General features: G+C 35.3%; 1 pseudogene; it reads left to right on the top strand.

The window, feature by feature from the left end:
• Window positions 1-3,792: 3,792 nt before the first annotated feature.
• Window positions 3,793-4,307, top strand: LOC112678734 (ethylmalonyl-CoA decarboxylase-like; annotated as a pseudogene).
• Window positions 4,308-8,400: the final 4,093 nt, after the last annotated feature.

The following is an 8,400-nucleotide window of genomic DNA, read 5'->3' as shown; positions in this document are numbered from 1 at the left end:
GGTAAAATGTACATTAAAGAGTCAACAGGCTCTTATATATTAGGTTTGCTAGATTGTGTTGCACATATTATACAGTATATTTTGGGTAAATATTTATAAAAATGTTCTCCTTTCAGATCAAGAATCTGTGGCACAAAGAGTAATAATTTGACTGGTCATGATGGTATATAATGGTAAATGAGAGTTTTGTCCTAGGTTGTCTGACTTCAGAATAAAAAGTATTATAGTGTCTCCTTTGAGTAAAATAGAAATAAGGGTAATTTGTGCCAAAAAGAGTATTCCACATTATTTATCTTGACCCTTTAGCAATTTTCATTCCAGAAAAATATTCAAGGCAAGATCATAGCTTTACTTCATGAGATGAAAATCAAGCTTATTAATATTAATCATACCTAGCATTTTTGAATGCATGTTACCTATATATCATTATTTACAAATGAAAAGTTTTTTGTAAAAATTTTTAAATGTAAAGTATTCTTAGCTTCCTTACAACACTATTATAATTTCATCTAAAACTTGTTTCAGTAACCTTTAGGCCAAAACAGTATAGGGCAAATATCTCCAAATATACTGTACTATATTAGATTAGATCCTATTTATAAGCCTCTTAAGGTTGATGTTAATGATGAAACACAATAGTAAATGTACAGAAGAAGAGTTTTTCTACTATATTTAATATTCTGATGCAATACTAGGACTATAGTTGAAAACTTTTGCCTATTCCTTCATCATATTATCAATTTTCTTTGACATAATAACTTAAAAGTAATGAGATCAAAGTAAGATACACTCTGCAAATGTGAAAACAAATTTTATTAAGCAGTTTATTGGAAATACTCTAAAAATGGTAGTATCTTATCCAAAATTTTTAAAACTTACCTAGTCTCTTTGTCTACTGAATAGTTTTTTAAAAGATTTATCAATTTATTTGAGAGAGAGAGAGAGAGAGAGAGAGAGCAAGCACAAGTCAGGAGAGGGGCAGAAGGAGAGAATCTTTAAGTAGACTCACCACTGAGCACAGAGTCTAGGTGGGGGCTCCATCTCACAACTCTTAAGATCACAACCTGAGCCAAAACCAAGAGTCTAACACTTAACAAACTGAGCCAACCTAAACCCCTGTCTACAGAATAGCTTTTAATGCTTTTTCTCATTAGCCTCAATCTTCCTTCATGGGCTTACTTTGTACCATTCTTTCCACCTAGTGGTGTAAGCAACCTAGACTGTGTCTGTGAATTTTTGCATCCAAATTACTTTCCCTCTCCATTTTTCTATTTGAGTCAGGTTATGCAGAATTTTGTTCTTTCAAACCCTAACAGGTATGCAGAAATCCTGAGGGGGAAATGTCATCTTTAATCAAATCTTAAATTTTCAGGAATTAAGATTTTAACTCAGTCTTCAATGGTAGCATTGTGCCAGCTGTCTTGAATTTCCAATAATATTTAATTTTTCTCATTCTTCTATGAGCAGTTATGAGCCACAAAGTTCCAAAGACTAACTTTAGATGTGGCTGAACACTGAAGCCTTTACCACTGCACGCCAACAGAAGCTTCTTGGTTTTCTGCTTATCTGTGTGAAATTGTGAGGTTCTGTTCAGGGCTTCTCAAAATTGAATATACATAAAAATCAAAAGGGAATCTTGGTAAAAGATAAATCTTGATTTGGTAATGGGGTGGTATTTAATAATATGCATTTCTAACAAGTTTTTATAATGCTGCTGGTCTTTGGGCTACATTTTGAAGAGCAATATTTTCACGTATGCAACAACCCATGTATTAAATTCAGTCTCTTCTATTTCTATAAGCAAATGTGTCTGTAAATAATATGTTCACAATCTAAGATATGGTAGACTTTCTAAACTTCTTAGGAGACACTAAGAAGTGTTTTAAATCAAAATACTATATACTATTTCAAATAAAATGCCAGGGCTCATCACCTTTAAAGATTTGTTTATTTATTTGAGAGAGAGAGCATGTGAGTGGGAGGAGGACCAGAGGGAGAGGGAGAAAGAGAATCTCAAGCAGACTCCCTGCTGAATGCAGAGCCCAATGCTGGGCTTGATCCAAGAACCTGGAGATCATGACTTGAGCCAAAATCAAGAGTTAGATGCTCAACCTACTGAGTCACCCAAGTGTCCTGGCTCATCAACTTTAAAGTGGCCTTTGCTTACTCCACTAAATGAGGAGATTAACTAGTTTTTTTACTTATTTTTAGACACTATGTCATACCAGTTTCTCTTCATTTAGTTGGTTCTTCTTTCAACCTCCCTTTTCTCTCCTTAATTTGTACTTCATCATTGCCTGATATTATCTTTACAGGGACTTACCCAAGCCAAGAGGATTCATCAAGGCACTTTCCTACTGAAAATGGTTTCTCCTATAAGGGAAATTCTGACACCAGTTATCAAGAAAATAATTACCTCATTATACAATACAGATAACATAAAATCATAGGCTCCAAGGTCTCTATATTACTAAATGCATTTAAGACTACTCAAGATTTAAAAAAAAAAAAACACCTTCATAAAACTAAATCTAGTCATTTAAATCATTTGAAAGAAATAAGGATTTTTCTATGAAAAACAAACAAAACAAGTTTTCTATGAAAAACTTTCAAGTTGGCATGCAAACATCTAAATAAAAGGTAATTTGATTTTCACTGAAATATTATTGGCTACACATATCTGAAAAAAAAAGAGCCATATTGTATGAGGAGTATTACCAAAATACTACTTTAAAAAGTTACTCTCATCAATTAAATTCATACAGGGTAAGACTTTCAAGGACATTAGAATTATCACATCCATGAATGTGCAGGAAGTTTCTCCGCAGTCAACTTTCTGCTAAAGTAATAAAAATAATCTATTGATTTCTATGAAAAATCATCTGATATATAAAGAATGACAAATCTTCCTCTGTGCTACTATTCCCAGTGTTCTTTGGTTCTTTGTCCTTTTCTCTCATTGAAGAGTAGCAGTTCTCTCCTGCACTCTCTGCCTGCTTTCTGCTAAGAATAGACGGATCTTCCATCATATCCTCCAGCTTTATGACAGTCTGAGAACCTTCTGTTACACCCACGGTTTTACCACACATTCTCTTATCGACTTAGAGGAAGTACACAGACAAACTTCACAAGCAGAGTAACATTTATCCTTTAAATTCTTCACTTGTTGAAAAATTATTCACTTATGCTATAAATATCCTTCTACAGCAATGACCTGAATTTTTTGACTAGGAATAAATTTCCTACTATAAGAAAAAGACAGCAAAGAGTGATACATTAATGATACTAGAAAGAGGGACCTATTACTTCTACAACTCACTAAATTTGGACAATAATATTCCCAAGCTACACATCACATATTTCTTTACTTTTAGAATGTCTCTCCATTAAATAAATCTAAAGATACAAGGTGATAAAAGATATTCATTTGCTGACAGAGGAACTATTTTCATATATACCTTTTTTGTTCAGATCTCTTGTGGTCTAGTAGTTTCAGCTTCTTAAAAACTATAAACACAAATTTAAAAATTACAAAAAGGAGTATATCTTAACCTTTTGAATGATGAACATTCCTAAGTGTGAGATATATTTTTAAGACACACAATAGAAGACTTACTACAAATTATTTTATGCATTTAAAAGACATTAAATTGGGGCGGGCGCAGGGAGGAAGGAGGCCCGGGAGCTCCGCGGGCGCTGAGTGCGGTAGATCGCAACATTTGAGTACTTTGCTTGGATGATTATTAGTTCTTTTTATCACCTTGACCCAGATCAGTATTATAGCCCATAAAAATGGCAGGAAATCTTCTGAAGACATCATCTTTGTCTGTAAGGACAAAATTACTACATCAAACTGGATTGTCCCTTTATAATACATCTCATGGCTTCCATGAGGAAGAATTAAAAAACAACAACAACAACAACAACAACAACAACAACAACAGTTTCCTGGTGGATCCGTTGACCTTCAGAAGGAAGACAGTGGCATTGGTATTCTTACCCTGAACAACCAAGTAAAATGTATGCTTTCCCAGGTGTTAGGATGCTACAACTTCTGGAAAAAGTGATTGAATTGGAAAATTGGACAGACGGGAAAGGTCTCATTGTTCATGGGGCAAAAAAATACTTTCTCCTCAGGATCTGATCTGAATGTTGTGAAAGCACTAGCAACTCCAGAGGATGGAATGGCCTTATGTATGTTCATGTAAAACACCTTAACAAGATTTATGAGACTCCCTTTAATAAGTATTGCACTGATTCAAGGTCGGGCATTAGGTAGAGGAGCAGAGGTTACTACAGCATGTGATTTCAGGGGTCAGAAATCTACATGTGGCTTGGCTGGGTGCCTCTGGCTCAGGTCTCTCATGAGGCTGTAATCAAGATGTCAGCCAGGACTCAACTGAGGGAAGATTGTGTGGAAACTCACTCAAGAGGCTGTTGTCAGGTCCTCACTGACTATTGCTGGGAATATGAGTTTCTTGAGCTTGCCTGGGCTTGCCACAGGGCTACTCACAACCTAGAAGCTTGCTTCCTCCAAATTGAGAGGGTTCTAAGAGAAAGAAAATAGACAAGACAGAAACCCACAGTCTTGGAAGGGACATCCCATTTCTTTTCCTGTATTATTAGTTCAGGGTCACTAGGGGTCACTAGGTCCAGTCCACATTCAAGGGGAAAAGATGACATACACAAGGATGTAAACACCAGGGGCAGTGATCATTGGGTATCATCTTGGAGACTGCCCACTTGAATAGACATAAATATTGTTCTAATTTAATTTTTTGTGTTATATGTAGTAGATTTAGGTATCAGTGTTACACTTCATTAAAAAAAATTGGAATGTTTCCTTCATTTTCTATCTCAGATGGCATCAGAACTACACAGTCTATAAAGATTTGGTAAACCCTGTGAAACCATCTGGGTCTGGTACCTTTTTGATTTTGATAAGTCCGATGACACTATAATTATTTTGGCTTATAAGTTTTTTATTGTTTTTTGCTTAGAGGTACTGAGGTTTCTCTATATGTAAAGTCTAATAATTTATTAGGATATGTCTGAGGTGATTCTTTAGAGTCCATTTTCCCAGGTATCCAGTGAACGCTTTCAATATTTGTTGTATCAGTTTCAGTTACTCCTATAGGGCTTATTGCTTATTTCTCTAACTCCTTTTTCTTCTTCTTTTTTTTTAACCAATTCTCATTCTCTTGGTTGTTTTCCTGCTTTTTTAAAAAGCCCTAAATTAAATTGTTATTCAAACGTAAAAAAATAAAATAAAAGACATTAAATTCACCATAGAAGTAAATTAGAAGTAATGATATGCTACATGAAGGAACAAGGGAGAGGTCAGGATATTTTTAAATTTGACTAAAGGATTATGTGGTGGGACCTTAGGTGAGTATAAGAGCGTTAGCAAAGATAATTATATGGTAGTGATTACCATATGTAAAGAAAATGAAAGTTGTTGGTTATGTACAAGAATGTATGTGGAGGAGGTAGCCAAGATGGCAGAGTAGTAGGAGGACCCTACACCTGCCTCCTCCCTCAAACGTAGCCAGATAAATATCAAATCATTCTGAATACCCAAGAAATTGATGTGAAGACTGACAGAACAAACTGTACAACTAGAGGAAGAGAAGAGGCCACATCGAGGAATGTAGGAAGTGAAGAGATGTGGTTTTGGGGGGGAACAGATCACAGGTGCTACAGAAGGGAGGAGCCCTGATTTTGGAAAAATGGGGAGAGAGGAGTACACAGGGGATCACACAAGGAGAACATTGCCCCAAGGCCATTGACTGGGAAAATGAGGGGGGCTGATTTTTTTGTGAGTTTTGCAACCACTGGAGATCAAAGACTAGAGTTTTAGAGATCTGCAACATGACTAGTATAGCTCCTTGAGGGCACTGCAGTGCTTCTGGAGAAAAGACAGGCAAGTAACCCAGGCTACCAGGTGCAATCTGAGGATTACTTGGGATGTACTTGGGGAGACTGTTTCTTCTTCTTGGAGTGCATCTGAGAGAGGTGGCATTGCCTTTTGAGGACAAAAGGCCATATATGAAAAACCCACAGGTGATATCATCCTCAATGGGGAAAAACTGAGATCATTTCCTCTACAGTCAGGAACAAGGCAGAAATGTCCACTCTCACTACTGTTATTTAACATAGTACTAGCCTCAGTAATCAGACAACAAAAAGAAACAAAAGGCATCCAAATCAGCAAGAAAGAAGTGAAACATTCACTATTTGCAGACAACATGATACTCTGTATAGAAAACCCCAAAGACTCTACCAAAATTTGCTAGAACTGATACACAAATTCAACAAAGTTGTAGGATACAAAACCAATATACAGAAATCTATTGCATTTCTACATACTGATAATGAAGCAGCAGAAAGAAAAATCAAGGAATCGATCCCATTTACAATTTCACCAAAAACCATAAGATACCTAGGAATAAATCTAACTAAAGAGTTGAAAGACCTGTTCTCTGATAACTATAAAACAATGATGAAAGCAATTGAGGATAACATAAAGAAATGGAAAAAACATTCCATGCTCATGGATTGGAAGAACAAATATTGTTAAAATGTCTATACTACCCAAAGCAATCTACACATTTAACACAATCCTCATCAAGTTACCACCAGCATTTTTCACAGAGCTAGAGCAAACAATCCTAAATCCTTTTGTGTATGGAACCACAAAAGTTTCGAATAGCCAAACTAATATTGAAAAAAAAAAAAAAAAACCAGTGCCAGATGCATCACAATTCTGGACTTTAAGTTATATTCAAAGCTGTAGGGATCAAGACAGTATGGTACTGGCATAAAAACACACATAGATCAATAAAACAGAGTATAAAACTCAGAAATAGACCCACAAATAAATGTCAATTAATCTTTGATGAAGCAGGAAAGAACATTCAATGGAAAAAAAAAGACAGTTTTTCAACAGATGTGCTGGGAAAACTGGACAGCTACATGCAAAAGAATGAAACTGGACCACTTCCTTTCATCATAGACAAAAATAAATTCAAAGTAGATAAAAGACCTAAACGTGAGACAGAAAACCATCAGAACCCTAGAGAAGAATACAGGCAGCAACGTATTTGACATTGGCCATAACAACTTCTTACTAGATACATCTCCTGAGACAAGGGAAACAAAAGTATTAATAAACTATTGAGATTTCATCAAGATAGAAACTTTCTGCACAGTGAAGGAAACAATCAACAAAACTAAAAGGGAACCTTTGGAATGGGAGAAGATATTTGCAAATGACATTTCTGATAAAGGGTTAGTATGCAAAATATATAAAAGACATAAAACTCAAACCCCAAAATCAAATAATCTAGCTAAAAAATGGGCAGAAGACATGGATAGACATTTTTCCAAGGAAGACATACAGATGGCTGACAGACACATAAAAAGATGCTCAACATTATTTACCATAAGGGAAATATAAATCAAAATCACATTGAGATATTACCTCACGCCTGTCAGAATGGCTAAAATAAACAGCACAGGAAACAGATGTTGACAAGGGTGTGGAGAAAGGGTCACCCTCTATTGGTGGGAATGTAAAATGGTTTCCTTAGGAAAGCAGGCTTTGGACAACTGTTTCTGGAAAGTAAGGAGATTCCTCAAAGAGTTAAAAATAAAATGACCCTATGATCTAGAAATTTTACTATAGGTATGTATTTACTTAAAGGATACAAAAATACTGATCTGAAGGTATACATACACCCCAATGTTTATAGAAACATTATCAACAATAGCCAAATTATAGAAAGAGCCCAAGTATCCATCAACTGATGAATGGATAAAGATGTGGTGGATACATACAGTGGGATATTACTCAGTCATCATAAAGAATGAAATCTTGCTATTAGTGACAACGTGGATGGGGCCAGAATCTTATGCTAAGTGAAAGAAGTAAAAAAAAAGATAAATACCATATGATTTCACTGAGATGTGGAATTTAAGATATAAAATAGATGAACACAGGGGAATAAAGATAGGCACACCAGAAAACAGACTCTTAACTATAGAGAACAAACTGAACGTGGCTGGAGGGAAAGTACATGGGGAATAGGTAAAGGATGATGGGTGAGGCACTTGTGATGAACACTGGGTATTATATGTGACACTTTACTAAACTCTATACCCAAAACTAATATCACACTGTATGTCCGCTAATTGAAATTTAAATAAAAACTTGAAACTACAAAAGAAAGAAAGAGGGAAAGAAAGAAAAGAGGTGTGTGCATGCACATGTGTGTTTGCGTGTTAAGGTTTTTAGAAAGGTAAGGTTTTTATAAATTGTTAGAATTTACATTTTTTTTCTTTTTTAGATAGATAACTAATTGTGCCAGCACCATGTATTAAAGTGAACATTTTATTATA

This window comes from Canis lupus, chromosome 22, assembly GCF_003254725.2.
Source record: "Canis lupus dingo isolate Sandy chromosome 22, ASM325472v2, whole genome shotgun sequence".
NCBI classification, from domain to species: domain Eukaryota; kingdom Metazoa; phylum Chordata; class Mammalia; order Carnivora; family Canidae; genus Canis; species Canis lupus.
Note: the sequence above shows the minus strand (reverse complement) of the source record. Positions and strands in the feature narration are given on the sequence as shown.